Source organism: Calidris pugnax, unplaced genomic scaffold (assembly GCF_001431845.1).
Source record: "Calidris pugnax isolate Ruff unplaced genomic scaffold, ASM143184v1 scaffold39, whole genome shotgun sequence".
Lineage (NCBI taxonomy): Eukaryota > Metazoa > Chordata > Aves > Charadriiformes > Scolopacidae > Calidris > Calidris pugnax.
In genome coordinates, this window is record NW_015090828.1 from 6,263,750 (window position 1) to 6,279,650 (window position 15,901).

Genomic DNA, 15,901 nt, shown 5'->3' on the forward strand with positions numbered 1-15,901 from the left:
CAGATGACTGCAGTGCCCAGGCTTTTTCCTTACCCTGTACTTACACTGCTCAAGAAACACAACTCTGTCTACAAATTTGAGCCCTGGCAGTTATGAGCTTCAGCTTTCCTCTCCTTCTTGGTCAAAGCAGCAAGACTGACAGACCAACCCAAAGGAGAATTAAACGCCCTGTAGGACTTCCCTCCAGACTTTTCTTCATTTGAAAGTGGTTTCATTCACAAAAGTACGTATAGTACCCCCTCCTAGACTAGATTTTCCACAAGTCCTGGGATACCTCCTCCAGGAGGATGCTAGTGCTGGTCTGAAATCCTTATGAAATGCAAATCAGAATGCAAATCAAATAAATGGGACTGCAATTTTCTTCTTTAAATTTACTGTAGGAAGTTCTTTATGTACTTCATACAGCAGTGCCCCTTGCTGCACAAATTACTTTATGCGATACTGGGAAAACGACAAAGGGCATATGGGCTAGAAAGATATGGTGGAGATAATCCTTCCTGCCCTTCTGGAAGACAGTCACATGAAGCAATGTGACTATCAAAAGCTTGCCAATCTACGTGAGGTTTCTTAGATCTTTGCTGCTATGCTTCCTTCTTTCCAGACCAAAGAATTCACTGCTGGTCAAGTGGACTTTCTGTTTAATTATCCAAAGAATACTTGAGTAAGGTGCATGTCTCTCTAGGTGAGAATTCTCACTTGCTGGGGATGTGCTTGGCTCCTAGGAAGTCCTGAGGAGAATAAAGAATGCAGTTTTCCCAAATAAAAAAGTGATCCGGTGTTTTTCTGAGTATAACTGTTCTTTCTTCTGGTGGAAAATAATGGAAATGGTTGGAAACTCCCGACCGTACCATCAGGTTAAGATACCACACTGCTCTAAACAAAGTCCAAATCTTTGCTCAGAGAAGCATTTTTCATGAGCTTATTTGGACAAACACATTTATCACTTAAAGCCACAGGTGAACAAGTGCAGATCACTTATAATGCTTCTAAATTCCTTTAAGTCATGCATCAAACAAGAATTTCAAAGACAGTATCCACAGAAAAACAAGTCAAAAGCCAAATGCATACAAAATTCTCCTACTCAAGCCCCATCCACAAAGAAAGTATTGTTCACGATACTGAGAGGCATCCCTAGACAAGCCAAACTTGCATGTTGCCTAAAGACCATACAATATGTCTTCTGAAAGGCTCAAATGATCACAAGCTCCTTTTCTGTTTCGGGCAGCTGGGCACATGTGTGGTGAGAACACCTGCATATTTCCACAACTCTCTACCTTCCCAGCAAGACTAGCACTATTGAAGCAAGATGTTTCCTCAGCAATTTAAAATACTTCTCCAAGTCATTCTTCACAAACTGACAGGGCAGAAACGAGTTAATCCAATTGAGAGATGAAACCTGGAGCACAAAACAACAAATAACAAGTGGGTTCAAGAAGCTGCCCCTACCCTCAATCACATAGCCTCTCCATGCTGTGTGTAGGAGGGTGCAGGAACTCCAGTCAGCTGTCAACCCTCCATTTTCAGTGAAGGAGAGAACTGACTATATGCATATTTTTTTCCCAGGAAAACCAGTCCTGGAATAATAGTGGCTTTTGGCACCAGAAAGGCTTAAATTGGAGCTCTGAAGATCAAGCTTCAACACAAGCCGTGCATCAGAACCTTCAAACGTTTCTGTGGGAAAGTGCCTTCCTTGGCCACAATGCCTCTACGTTTGGCCTCAATGCATCAAGGACATCTTTTTAATATCAGTAGGAACTCATTTCAGCTAGTGTTTTACAGAAAAAGACTAAGTAGATTTTGCAGTCCTCGCAAAGGTCAACACCACATTAGTCCTCACCATCTGTGGCTTAATTAACTATAGCTTCCTCTGGCTGCTTAGTGGTTTTCTGAAAATTTAGGACACGAATTAAATGAAAACTAGTACATAACCAACCTGAGAGTCCTGTTTACAACATTTACGCAGTATGTGCTGCACATGGAAATAAGCATTTTGTTAGTACTTTAACAGTAGGGGAATCACATTTAAATTCAAACAGTGCAAATGAAAAAGCCAGAGATCGAAGTGCAAAAAGATTGAGCCTTCAGTTTTCTTGTTTCATGAGTGAATATCTTGGAATCAGTTCCTATAAAATGAGTCCCCCCCTCCTTTTTTTTGTCCTTTTTTTTTTTTCTTTTTGTATCAAATAATTTTTACAACTGCATGGAACCTCAGCAATGTAGAAATTTAATTTGAAAATTGCAGTCTGAATAACAAGGAATAAGGTAAATCAACACCTGCCTACGGATTGCCTTAACGGTCTTCAGAGGGCAGTGACAGTAAAAAGTAGTTTTTAAAATCTAGACTGCTGAGAACTCATACCAGTCCTCTACTGCCATCTTTTAGTAGGTTATTTTCTCCCATGAAAGAAAATTATTTTCTTATTTTCACTCCTTGATAATTAGCCTTCCTTTTTCTTCCTCTTTTTATCTTTCACTGCTTGTGTCACCTGATGTATCTGATTATATCACTGACCTGTAATCTATTTCACCAATTGTAACTTCTTCACAATCATCAATCTTAATATTGTCTGTCTGACAACAGAGTAAGCAGGGGAAAAAAAGCCACAAAACAAAACAGTGACAAAATCCGGATAGGGAGAATACCAAAGATCTTAACAACAACAACACTTATTAACTGGCAGTATCCCTCTTCCATGCTACAAGACTTTTTTTACGGTGGCAAAAGATGAAAATCTAACTAAAACATAGATAAATTGGCAGCAACTGACACCCCTGAGGGTATCACCAGGCAAGTGCAGCTGAGGCCACAGGGACCACACCAAAACCCTACAGGGAAATCATCAAGTTTCGCCAAGACTAAAATATATAGATCTTCTGTTGCTTCACCCATCTTTCTAGACACATACGCACGCACAAACCACTGGTAAACAGTGTATTCCTTATTCCTTTCTGACAAGTGAAAGGCCACCCCAGCTGCCAGGCCGCTGCAGCTGGCGGGCAGGAGGTCAGAGAGGCAATGAAGGGTGCAGGGCTGTGCTGCTCCAAACAAGCCGGCAGAGAAACCCCATCCCAGAGGGGAATGCGTCCACCCGACCCACGAGGGCAACCTCGCTCCGGGCTTCTCACCGAGGGCAACGCTAGCCAGAAACACCAAGGCTACAGAAAGCTAGAAAGTTTTTTTGGGAGATGGTAACTTCCCAGTTTACCTTAAACGGCTTTGTCTGAGCGGAGAGAAGAGGCTTAGGCTTACCAGGCGACGCTACCGCTTTCTATGTAAACCCAACCCACACTTGACCTATTTTCTGCTGTTCTGAGCGCACGGTCACAATTTACCTCATTCAAACCTGGCAGCTGCTGATGGGCTACATCTGAACCAGTTAAGTCAAGCTTGAAGGCACAACCCTGACCCCTAAACCAGAAACAAAGTCGAGCCGAGGTCAGCCCCGCTCACACGTGCGGGGAGGCACGGGGAAAGGCAGGGGCGGGATGGGATGGGACACTCTCCCTACGGCCAGACAACAGGGATAACAAAGCCCTTCCCAATGAGGGGCTCTGAATGTGATGTTCTGAAGAGAACAAGCATTTATAGGCATTTCGGACCACAAATATCTAATATTAAGGGTTTTTGTCAGTGTCTACCAGCAACAATTACATTTCTGTAAGCAGAAAGTTAAAGTTACAGGGGAAAAAAAAAAAAGATGAAGACTAAAAATTTAATAATTTTCCAACTGTCAGTAAACTTAATAACATCTCTCAGGAAAAGCTATCAACATTTTTTTCTTTTGCTCCCCACTCTTCCCTATGCCTAATACTACTCCCCACACACTCCTACTTCCTTCCTCATTTCACCTGTTCAATAATTAAAGAGTTGACGTCGATTTTAAAATTCTAATTATCAGGTTTGAGAATTAGGGGAGCAGGGCTGCATACGCTTCTCAAGTCATCATTTCAGGCCTGAAGAAGCATCATTACACCAATTAGTTCAGTTCTGGAAGAATAACTCACCTCCCTAAGAATACCAGAAAACCTCTATTATTTTTAGCAAGATTATGCGATGGAAAACACATTGAAGTTAGGAACATATAATATAAATGAAAAAAATCTGACTCGTAGTCTAGTATTTTCCCTGATTTTAACTCACAAATGCAAAAATCAACAGAAATATTTGCCTTCCTATAAGATTTTCAATGTCTCAGGTGAAATGGGCACAGAGGACAACTTGCTTTTTACAAGTCAGCTCGTTATTCCTGTATCTGAGGATGAGACTCCCGTATGGGAAGGCAGAAGGGAAACCAGAGCAGCACATGGAGTGAGCGTGCAGCGGGGAAGCAAGCAGCCACCATTGGATAAGCAAGACAGAACCTGGGACAGACACATATTGTCACAAAACAACCTAAAAACTGCTCTAGTGACTTCTACAATAGTTTCACTTTTGAAAATAGAGATTAAAAAAAAATAAAAATAGATGACCTTTATGCTCATGGGTTATATCACCCTCTCTGAGCCGCTGGGACAAAGTGCTGTCACTATAATTCCAATCTGGGTCCTGATCTGATTTACAGATTAGGAAGAAAACAGGAAAACTACTTGGTGTGACTGAGTGGGACAGAAAGCAGAATCTCCTGGAGTGACAGATGTATCTTTTAGCATCTGATTCAAAGACTTCCCCAAACAAATGGCTCCTACCCCCAAACCTGGTGAGCTGTCAGCTTCCCCTTAGAGCACTGCGGTGACCAGTTGTACTACTTACGTTCTTCTCCACATACAAACAAATCAAAGGCCAAGTGAGTAACAATGCTCCATGTCCATCTTCTCCCTCATTTTGATGACACAGCTATACGTTTGCTTTTCTTTCTTTTTTTCCACTGAATCACACTTCCCCTTCCTCACTGCAGGCTCCATACATTTATCACCACCATCTCAGCATTATGCAACTTCGTCCTCATTTTACATTTTGTTTTATCTACTCCTAAGAGAAACAGGGAGGGAGTACTGGTCCTACCCCCACTCAGCCAGTAACTCCCAAGTCATGTGGTGATACTGGAACGAGCCTTTGAGTTGCTTACCAAGCAACTCAATGCCACTATGGGAAAAGAAACCTCAAAGTGCAGACGTTTCCCTGAAGCAAGCAATTAGCAGAGTGAAGTTGATGCTAACAAGGAGAGCAGCTAAGTGAGTAGATTGGAGAAAAATCTTTTGTACACTGATATTAAAATTTCAACTGAGACCCAGACACCCTGTGAATTGTGAACAGCTTTCAGAAGGTATCTAACAACTCCCCAAATTATACCAGTTGAAGGACAAGCTGTATGGATGGAAGTGTTTAAAGGAAGAAAAAAAAAGTGCATAATGTTTATCATCATCAGTTGTCTGGAGTAGCGGGCTGCTAGCAAGGCAGTCTAACGCCCCCAGAAATCAAGCCAAGAGATCAGCTCTTGCTCAGTCTGACCATTTCAAAGCAGACACATCTTCCTTGTATCAGGGGCAGCAGAAGTTACTTTCGGGAGCTTGAACTGGAGGAGTTGGAAAGTTGCACACCACCACCACAGATAATGAAAGACCAGATAGTTCATCTCTTATCTCATGGTAGTTACCTCCACCAAATCTCTTATCTCATGGTAGTTACCTCCACCAAATCTTGTATCAGTTGCATTACTCAGCAACTCAGTTATTATTTGACAAGACTACTGACAACTAAGAGCTTACTGGATTAAAGAGCAAAGGTCTCTCAATTCAAATCAGCAGAAAAAAAAAAAACCCTGTAGAACACTATCCGATACATGGCAGACTGATGACAGCTCCTAGAATCAACACCACCTCCTAGAAACGTGCACTAGAGTCTCACTCTTGTGAATGACTCTGCTCTGTAATTTGAACTACCACCAACTTAGATTACCAGCAGCCACAAAGCTACCTAGTCTCTTCTGCAGATGTCCTCAATCCTATTTAACAAATCTGAACTCTCCAAGAGCTCTGGGACCATACAGCTTTCCAGCTCCTTTCCCCCAGTAACTCATGAGGATTACGGGCAAAATACAAATCCTTCCCAACAGTAAAAATATCTTAGCTGCTTTTTTATTGTCAAGAGGAAAGAACACATCCGATCTCTTCAAAATGTTCTCGAAAGCCAGCTTCAGTAGAGTTAATACTTAATTAGTATTAATGTTTTTTCTCAAGTGACTTTGCAGGGTTTGTTTGAAAACATGTTTCTTAAATAGTAGGTGCCGCAGAAGTGTTGCCAACACGCCATTAAAACAAAAGTAGTTCAGAACACATTTCTCTCATGTTTTTAGTAAGTACCACTGTATTTGCACAGAACTTTTCAAAGTAAATTCCTAATAGGATTTAAGGCAGCACTGCAAAGAAACAATGCATCTGCGTTGGGAAAACAATTAGCACATTATCTTGCAGAATTTCATTCAGAAGAAAAAACTCTGGTCTCAGGAATACGGTCCATAGACTCTCCAACCATCTGGCTGGGCATTCAACAGCGAGCCCATCACCGTGCAAACACGGGAATGCCGTCTCTGCTCCGAGACAGTATCAGAAGCAATGCAGACATCATCGTGTGCTTTTTTTTTTTCTGCTAAGAGCTCCGTTCTGACCTGCTGGAGCCATTTTAGGAATTTTCCCTATAAATAACAGAGGTCTGACCAGCTGGGATGTATATCATATTTGGATTAACACTACAGCTCTCTGCAACTCTCAAGAAAGCAGTAGCTGTGCCTTTTATAGAACAGAAGAATAATGGGTCTCACGAAGAGGAAAGATTAAATTGCTAATCAGAAAACAGGGATGTTTCAGTTGTTGCTGCAATAAACTCCTTAGGGTAAACTTAGGAAAGTCATTCAGTGTTTAAAATTGATACAATGCTCGTCTATTTCACAATATTTTTCCGTCAATAAATCTACTAGTACACAGAACTAAAAAACTCCTATTAAAAACTTAATTCAATGCTGAACTACACCACTTGGGGGGCAGGAGAGGGAAGCCTGAAGCCCCATGTCTTACACATTCTGAAATCTGCTTTAACCTGATTTTATCTGCTGTATACCAAATCACATAGAGCAGTACGAGGATAGAAAAATGAAAGAAAACCTTTACACTGGGTAAAACCCCAGCCTCTATGGTTGAAATAAAATTTTTGAACTGTATGCTTAAAATTCATTACTAAAATCATAAATACAGCCTGATCTGTGACATGCACAGAAGTTACTGTGCTTCAAACCCCTTTGCTCAGCAAAAGCATACTAAAATACTACTCCCAATAAAGCTGGCAGACAGACACAAGAGGAGGGGGATGCAGGGAAAAACCAGGAATAGTTAATTTTAATTCCATTCAAAAGACAGGAAACGTTTGCTAGATTGAAGGGGGGGGGAAATCAGTATTTACAAACAATGGTATAAAAAAAAAACTTCAGAACTATATTTCATTATGTAGCATACTGCTAAAAATAAATGAACTTTGATCAGGAAATGCACTGTACACCAAGCCCTCTATATCAAAACAAATACAGCATTTTTTGTTTTATTAGTAAAGTTATTCCAATGTCTACAAAAATAGTAAGATTCATACTTGGTTTTAACTTCAAAAATATCAAGTTTGTATAAAATCACTTGAGTTTCTCCCCAGATGTCTGGCCTGGAAAAGGAATTCCATATACACACCTGGAACTGCTACAGCACTCAACCTCTACTAACTGCAGCTTGCTGAAGGCTGCAGAGCAATACTTCTGAAGCACTCACCCTAGACTACAAATTAGTACTTCTATTAGGTGTAATTTCAAAAACATATTTTGTAGAAAAAGTTATAGAGTAGCAGCCCTGAACAAAGTCATGTTGTATCAGAGGAAGGAACGAAAGCAAACAAACCATAAGCACTTCAATTAAATGAGCTATTGTGCTTATCACATCAAGCCAACACTTCATTCTGGTAAGAACACATTTCAATGAAATGCAGTTTCCTCCTACCTGAAATGCAGGAAGGCCTACTCTTTTCCTTCCCTGGGTAAGCACTTTCATGCAATGGCTGTGGTATTTTACCTTCGTTCATGCTCCAGAGTTCCCCAAAGAAGTAAGGATTCCCATTTTCAACATAGAGCAAACTATTTGGGGACACAAGAACATACTGGCAATACACCATCTGGTTACAGGGTGAAACAGACCTCTAGGAGCCAACTGGATTATGAAAATAGGGTTGGGTCAAGAACACCAAGTAAGCAAAATACTTTAAACTTTCATTTTTAATAAATCAAATCTGAAAATCAGAAATTTTAAGGACACAGAACTGGGAGTAAGGTGTGCTTCTCTTACTACTAAGCAGTATATTCCATGCGCATTTACCGGTGGAAAGAGTAATCATTTCCACAGGAAGTTCCAAACACTGAATGGATTTGTACATTCAGTAATTCCAAGATTGCTTTTGAGAAGTAACTAAGATACTTCAGTGAAAGGATTTGATCTTCACCTTCAAGGAAGAAAAAGGTTTTGTCCAATCTGTTCTGTTTTGAATTCCCAACTTTCAAATTATTTATTTCAATGCTATCTCCTGGAGTAGGATTAATGAAGTCAAACCATGTAACTAAACGTCATTTTTGAAAAATTGTAGGAAAGAGTAAAACTAGTTTCTCTCTGACAGTGAAAGAAAACTAGTTTTCCTATGGATTTGAGACCTACCTCCACTGCAGCAACCTCAGCTTATCCCAGGGACCTCACAACTCTTCCCCCTTCCTCCTCATGCACCTTCCCACAGCCTTCAGTAGTTCCACCTGAACTCCCTCCTACTACCTGGAGGAGCCACGCTATTTGTGGCAGCTATGCCACCCACCTCCTGATTGATGGCCTCCCCTCTGTGCTACTCATTTCCCTAAGGCTTGTCAGATCTGGAAGAACTCCACTCCTGCGTCAAACCTAGCCAAGAGAGACAAGAAAGTGACTAAAGCCCTTATTTCTTAAGAAATCAAGGTTAAAAGATTTTATTCCACCCATTTTGAGAATAAAGACAGATGAAGTCCTCAGGGAAGCAGCTCTTTTTTGAAGGAAGGCACAAATACAGGCTTAGAGGAGATGATGCACATCTCCTTCTGACTCTACAAGTGGAGGGTGCCAATCCCTCCTCCCTCATTCCTCCCTCCTTGCGAGCACTCCGATGAAACTCCCTGTTACACGTGGAACAGGGAGCAAGGACTGATATGAGTCATCTGACCCACTTCTAGCTGGACGCAGCCTTCTGCTTCCCCTCACGCTGGAACCGCACGTTTAAACATAGATGTGTCGGTAAAAAGCTGTTTAGACCATTGTTCTTTACGAGGCTGCCAGAGAAGCCAGCTGGACTGCTTATGGGTGGTCCAGACACCAGAGACGTGGGAAAGAATAGAGACTGCTCTTAAAGATGATGCTGAGAAGAGTTAAAGATGCAGAAAGCTGTGCGCACCTCTGTCGCCCGTGGAGGAAACGAAAGCAGAGGCGAGCACATGATGGGCACGGCTGCCAGCTGGCCCGCACCCGGAGTTCCCGAGCTGCTTCTGTCAACCTCAAAGGGTGGGTCCAACCCAAAAGCTCCTGCCTGGTCAGTGGAGGTACAAGTTTATGGGAAAAGCAATTTTCAGCTGCAGTAGCTATTTTAAAGCTTGAAGTTTAAAGTAAGAGAAGTCTAAAAGATGAGTGCACAGTATGATTACGGGGTGCTTAAAATATTGACAGAAAAACAGTATTTTATTCCTGTTTCAATATGTTTAAAGAATTTTGCCTGTGTACATGTCATTACTACACAAGCCACGTTACATGACTGGCTTGCTCTTATAAGCAAACAGATCACAAAACCCAAAAGCATTCAGGACTGCAATACCCAATGCCTGTCCAAAATAAACAGAAAAGGAGAGTATCAGAGTTGCATAATGCCCTTTTCTCAAGCCTTACTTCATGGCATATAGAATTTGAATTTGTAGTAGATCAAGTAAGATTAGAGCAGTATTAAATGAATCCAAGGTACCTCTTTCACGATTAGTGAGAAATTGTTTCATTATTACTTCAACAACCTTGAAGGCGTGTTAGACATTTGACCTGTCAGCTCTCAGACGTGCAATGCACATTTAGAAAAAGAGCAAAGTACACACGCCTATCACTGTGCACGTAACACCTCCCACAAGGGATTTCTCAGTGCCCTATCTTTACATCTGCAACCTTCAGCACAGAGGCAGACAGGCAGACCTTACCATTTTGAAACACTCAGGCAACAAGGCTTCTCTTTTTTTTTTTTTTTTTTAAAAAAAAAAAAAGGAAAGAAAAAGTTGTTTGGAAGGAGAATAAGTACTGTGGATCCAAGAGAGATTCTACCGTAGAGAAGAACTGAAGTGTGTTCCGGATTCACTCTTAGCAGGACTTTAATTTTTTTTTTTAAACTGAACGTGCAAGAGGTTTTTTCAAAGACTGTATGCACATCCTTCCACTTCACCGAGTGGTGAAATACCCTCTTTGCAGGAAGTTTAATGATTGTGAAGGAACTTCATTTTAATTCTTTGCCCTGGCTCAGCTGTGCACATTTGTTCCACTGTTGTGTGCGCTCACAAATCCTTTGTAAATATACTACCACAAAACATGTATTTGGAAATATATAATCTATCACACACCCTGCTCTGCCCGACGCAGACACCCAGCTGAAATGCACTGACCGCTTGAGCAAAGCAGAGGCTTCCTGGGTCTTTCCATAAGTGTATTTTATTATGGAAAAACAATATATAAACCACTTTTTGTTATTCTTTATTTGCTTGTCCAAAGCATAAAGCAGTTGACTCCAGCTGCTTTGGCCAGTAACAGCAGAATCACACACTCCAGCCCTATAGTGCCCGTGACGGGTACTGCCAAACACCACCCAGACAAAAACACCACACTGATGAGGTCACACATACCATATGCTGAGCTTTAATGCTTCACATCCCCATCTATAGTCTTTCAAATCAACTACAATGCTTAAACAAATTAAGGCATGATCAGCTTTGCTGCTGCTTAACTTACTAGGGGTACCAGAACAAACAGACACATAGCTGTCACAGAATAGTGCATGTAACATTATTACAGAACATCATCTCAGTTTTCATTATTTGATTTAGGTCACACTTGTAACTGTGTAGGCTTAATGTAGTTTTGTTTGAGATACTTCTTCAATAAGAAGCTTATTTGAAAGTGTGCTCATTTTCAATCTATAGCAAAAGACACTTTAAAACCTCCCACATTTGTCAATTTTTACTTAATCACAAAATATACATCATATACTGTGAATGCAAAGAAGAAAAATATAAAGGACCTGACTTCCACCTCACACTTCAAGACTACGTTTCTTACAGATACTAGTTTGACATAGAAAATGCACGTTGTAAATTTTATGTCTATCATTTCCTGCAAAGGAACATAATTTTCATGTCATTGCTAAGCAAAGTACCACACCAAATGTTCATATCTGCTTTCTCCTCAAGATCCCCTTGTCACTGCCATAAAAAGAACTACATGACTAAATGGTCTGACCATCCCAGATTAATGAATGAGTCATCCTCAGTCACACACAAGTTTCACGTACACAATAATACCGTTTGTATCCTCTATGAAGCAACAGAGATAAAAGCCACCGGAAACAAGTTGTAGGTTGGTGTTCAAGGCACCGCACATACAGAACCCAAGGAATTTTTATGGAGAAGGGCAGGATTCAAAGCAGTACACACATAAGGGAAAAGCAAAATCACATAATACCTTTAGCTGTAAAGAACAAATTCACTGACAAGTGTAGTATTTGCTACAGAAAACCTTGTTAAGATATGAATGAAAAAAGGCTAGCATAGCGCAGCTGCATAGCCTACTTTTAACGTTATTCAACTAGCTCTTACGAAGGTTGTTGACTCTCTTAACAATTGAAACATGTTTATTTATGTGAAGAACAGACATGGCATGGGAATCCGTGGTTCACGATTCTCCAGCGAGTCCTGCCAAAGTCTCTTTAGTCTTGTTCTGGAAGAACCACTTCTGGTAACGACAGTAATTTAGTTCTTTGCCTACTCAAACTTAGTCTTTCCTGCCAGGACTAAAAGGATGCCAAGTGTGCTGTTTTCTTTGCCTTGAGCAGTTGTCACCTTTAAACTGGACAGCACCACCTTATTCAGGAAGCCCTTTAGCCCCAATTGTTATGTTAAACAGCACTTCGTTTTTTGATCACAACTCAGATGAGCAGAACTCATACTAAATGCTCTCTCTGCTGCTGGGTACTACAAGTATACACAAGGATGGGAAAAATTACTCAGTAGTTAAGAATTGTATCTGAAGTGAAATGGACTCTTCCCACACAGATTCAAACTTTGTTAGTTTTGGCAGAAAGGTACTGGAATTTTAGGCACTAACAGCAGAAGGCAATAAAAAAAAGTGTTTAGATCACCATGGTCTCTAAGGACTTCATATTGAAAATGTACAGCCATGAGAGCTTAAAGCAAAACTAAACACATTTAAAAAGACTCATCTCTGCAAAGAATGGTTCCTCAGTTCTGTCTTCTGCTCAAAAGCAGGTTAACATTATTCCAGATCAAACAAGGGAGCAAAAAGGCCTTTTTTTTCCTCTTTTTAGAAAAGCGTATTTTCAGAGGAAGTTCACCAAGGATTTTATAAAGGACCTGTTTTCATGGCAAAGGAAGGCCTTCCGGAAAAAAAGGTATAAGTAAAAACTACCCTACATTACGTGACTGAAGGCTAGAAACGTGATTTTCAGCATTAACAAACAAACCAAACAAAACAAACGAACACAGCCTATCCTCCCACATCAGGTATCTTTCAGGAGAAAATAGTCTCATAATGATGATATTCTGTCTAAAATACTGCTGGTACATAATTCAGTTAGCATAACTTAAAAAATAGTTTCTATTCTCTTAAAGACATTATCATTCACTGAAGTTCTTATCTGTACAATTAACTCGTAAAACTTGGCAATGACACATTGCTAGCCCTGCAAAGAGACATGCCCATGAAAGTAATTTCTAAAACTTCTTATAATTGTTCAAATAAAGAAATCTTTATATGATGAAAGCTCAGTGTTAGTTCATGTATCTTCATTCATGATCTGAGCAATATCCAGATAAGATGTAAATTCTGGATGCCACAGTACTTAAAAGGAATCTCCGTCAACAGCCTTCTCATAATGTTAAATAAAATAAGGAGACAATTCAGGTATCTGTTGTCACCAAACTAATGATTGATACAGATCAGCAGCCCCCATCTCAAGCTTTAATAGGTAGCTTTTTTCTCTGTAAGCTGGGGAAACAACCTGACCTCTCACACAGAGTTGCCCTCTACAATCAAAAACAGAGGCCAAGAGTTAGGGAGACCAAACTTGGATCTGGAACTATTTTTCACAAGCTACTATTATTACCAGGTTTTGGTCAACACCTCTTAAAACTGAAGTAGCTAATGCTGTTAATTACAGTATTATCTACCAAGATATTATAAATCTAGCTGTCCGTATGACACATTTTCAAAACTGACACCTTCATTTTGCATGCAGCTTTCCAAATTAAGGTGCTTCTATGTCTAATATTGTATCAGTAAATACTCCTCAAAGCGAAGGACCTAAAATGCATATAGTGTTGCTATGTTATTGCCAGCCAGGCCTGGCAATGGGATTGTTTTACAAAAGACAGTCCTTCTCATGTATTCAATTTGTTTTGCTCAGCTCATCTTGTAAGAAATGATCCATTGCCAAAAGGAGACTGATTACTGTTACTGGAATGAACGTTATCAGAGACATGATCTTGATAGATCACAGGCGAAGGACAGATGCTAACGCAAGTATTTGCTTTTGTAAAATGAATCTGGGAGATTGCGCCTGTACTCTGAGGGTGAATTTACACTTCACGGCTCAGCTGATTTAAGAGGTCGCTGCTGCCAAAGGAGGATATCCCGCTCTGTGTTGCGTCACCCTGACCCCCTCCCGAGGAAGCCACAGCACTCACAGCACCCTGGGTTAATCCAGCTCAGCTCACTAGCATCACAGGCTCCCCCCTCCTCCTGTTTTTGAAAATCAAGGTTATGGTGGCTTAGAAGGCTGAAGGCAGTAGCGTGGGGTCTGATAGTGGGAACTGTCCTTTGCCGCAGAGCCAAGCTGTTCCAGCAGCTTGAGTCATAACATGTAACCTCATCCTGACGAGAAGCGTTGAACTCGTTTGGCTTTCCCACCACAGACACACAAAAGCACCAGCTCTTCCACAAACTGAACCTCCCTCTCCTTTCCCCAGGATTCTCTCAGACACTTCTCTTTTTCTAGCTCTATATTTGGTATTGGGAAAAAAAAATGCCTTGGTGAAGGAGGAGGGAAGAAAGGGTGTCAGGACAAAATTACATAGCATTTATTCAGGGCCATCTGTTATTCCAAGTCTCAAAGTACTATTTCTGTATCACCGCAATGTACCATCCCAGCCGTAAGAGAATTTATGGCTATTCTAATTGCAATCAGTTCAGCACAAGTTGAAGTATCAAATGTTTTTCTATTTGTCATAGAAGAGATTTTTAAACCCTTGGGGGGGGTGGGTGGAGGAATCATTGTTTCTCTTGTTCTTTAAATACACACACATTAATACATTAACGTGTTTCTAATTAATGAAGGCAGCATTAAAATCAAGGACACTGGAAATTTTAGCAGGCTTCGAAACAGCAGCAAGAGAAAGTATTTTCTCTATTTAAAAAATTAACAATTTCTGGTATTCATTTTCAAAAAACAGCAAGTTGAATATCACTGTAGCAGTGCAAAGACCTAAAATGAAAGCCCAGTTTCAGAAGGATGGATACTATCTTTTATTTGCTCTACAATTAATAGTACTGATTAACCTTTAAAGCGGTCAGCTATTTTACTTAAAGGTGATTCAATATTAGCTGCATAGCACTCCTTGACATGCTCAGATTCACTAGAATTAGATAAAGTATCCAACATAATCTTTCACAAAATGAGCAACAATCTTTGCCAATAATCAATAGGAAATTGTTCCTGTAACACAGGACTTGACTGTAAAATGCACTTAAAAATAATAGAACACATGGATTTTAACTCAGCAAAATGGACAGTATTTATACAGTGACCGGATTTCTTACCTGATAGGGCTGAAAGGCACTATCTTCAGTTATAAAATCCAGCTGTTTGTCCACAAGGAATTCTACTGCAGTAATTGAATTGTATACACTTTTTCCAACCAAGGGCTTGAATGTCTGTTGGAAAAAAAGAAAAAGAAAAGAAAATTAACTAATTAAAAAAAGCTCAGCACATCAAACCCCCAGGACTGTATAAACACTGACGTAATTCTTCCATCAAAACAAGTTAAAACAGAATAACAAATTATACAAGAAAAGGAGGATTTTGTGTTTCGTTGTTTTTCCTTTGTGCCGTTGATGGAAAACCAGCTAGAAAAGGGAACTACACCATACATTCTTCCTTTCCCTCATTGTGCTTGAGCAAGAGTGTTTACCACAGAAGCTCAAAGTACAGGAGCACGATTATATCTTAAAAAATACAGCTTAGCACGCAGCTCCTCTCTTTCTGCCTGCAGGACTAGCTAGCGCAGTGGTAATTACACTAAGGATGCTGAAGTGGAAACCGACTGCAGACGTGAAAACGCTCCCTCCCTTCCTGTTCTGAAATCGTTCACCTTGCCTCGAGTCAACCATCTCATTTCCCTGCCCGTCTCTGCATCTGTTCTGACTGCTGCCTGCCGCCCCCGCAGCCGCTCCTCCCTGCAGCAACCGGCTGCTCCGGCGCAACGGCTTTCGGAGACGACAGTGCCTGGTCCTGGGGATTTTTGCAGGGGGCCAGGTTTCCTGCTTCCTCCCACGTGCTGGGGAAGCGGCGAGGGGCCATCAGCCATCGGCCGATGGCTGATCGCCC

General features: G+C 40.8%; 1 protein-coding gene across 2 annotated transcripts in view; it reads right to left on the reverse strand.

Annotated features, from left to right (window-relative positions):
• The window catches only part of JMJD1C (jumonji domain containing 1C), a 69,649-nt gene that overhangs the window by 42,643 nt on the left and 11,105 nt on the right, over positions 1 to 15,901 (reverse strand). For both annotated transcript variants that reach the window (XM_014940493.1, XM_014940495.1), the window contains one exon: positions 15,115 to 15,228. The gene's annotated coding sequence lies outside the window, so the exon portion shown is untranslated. Of the gene's footprint in view, positions 1 to 15,114; positions 15,229 to 15,901 lie in introns of those variants that run through there.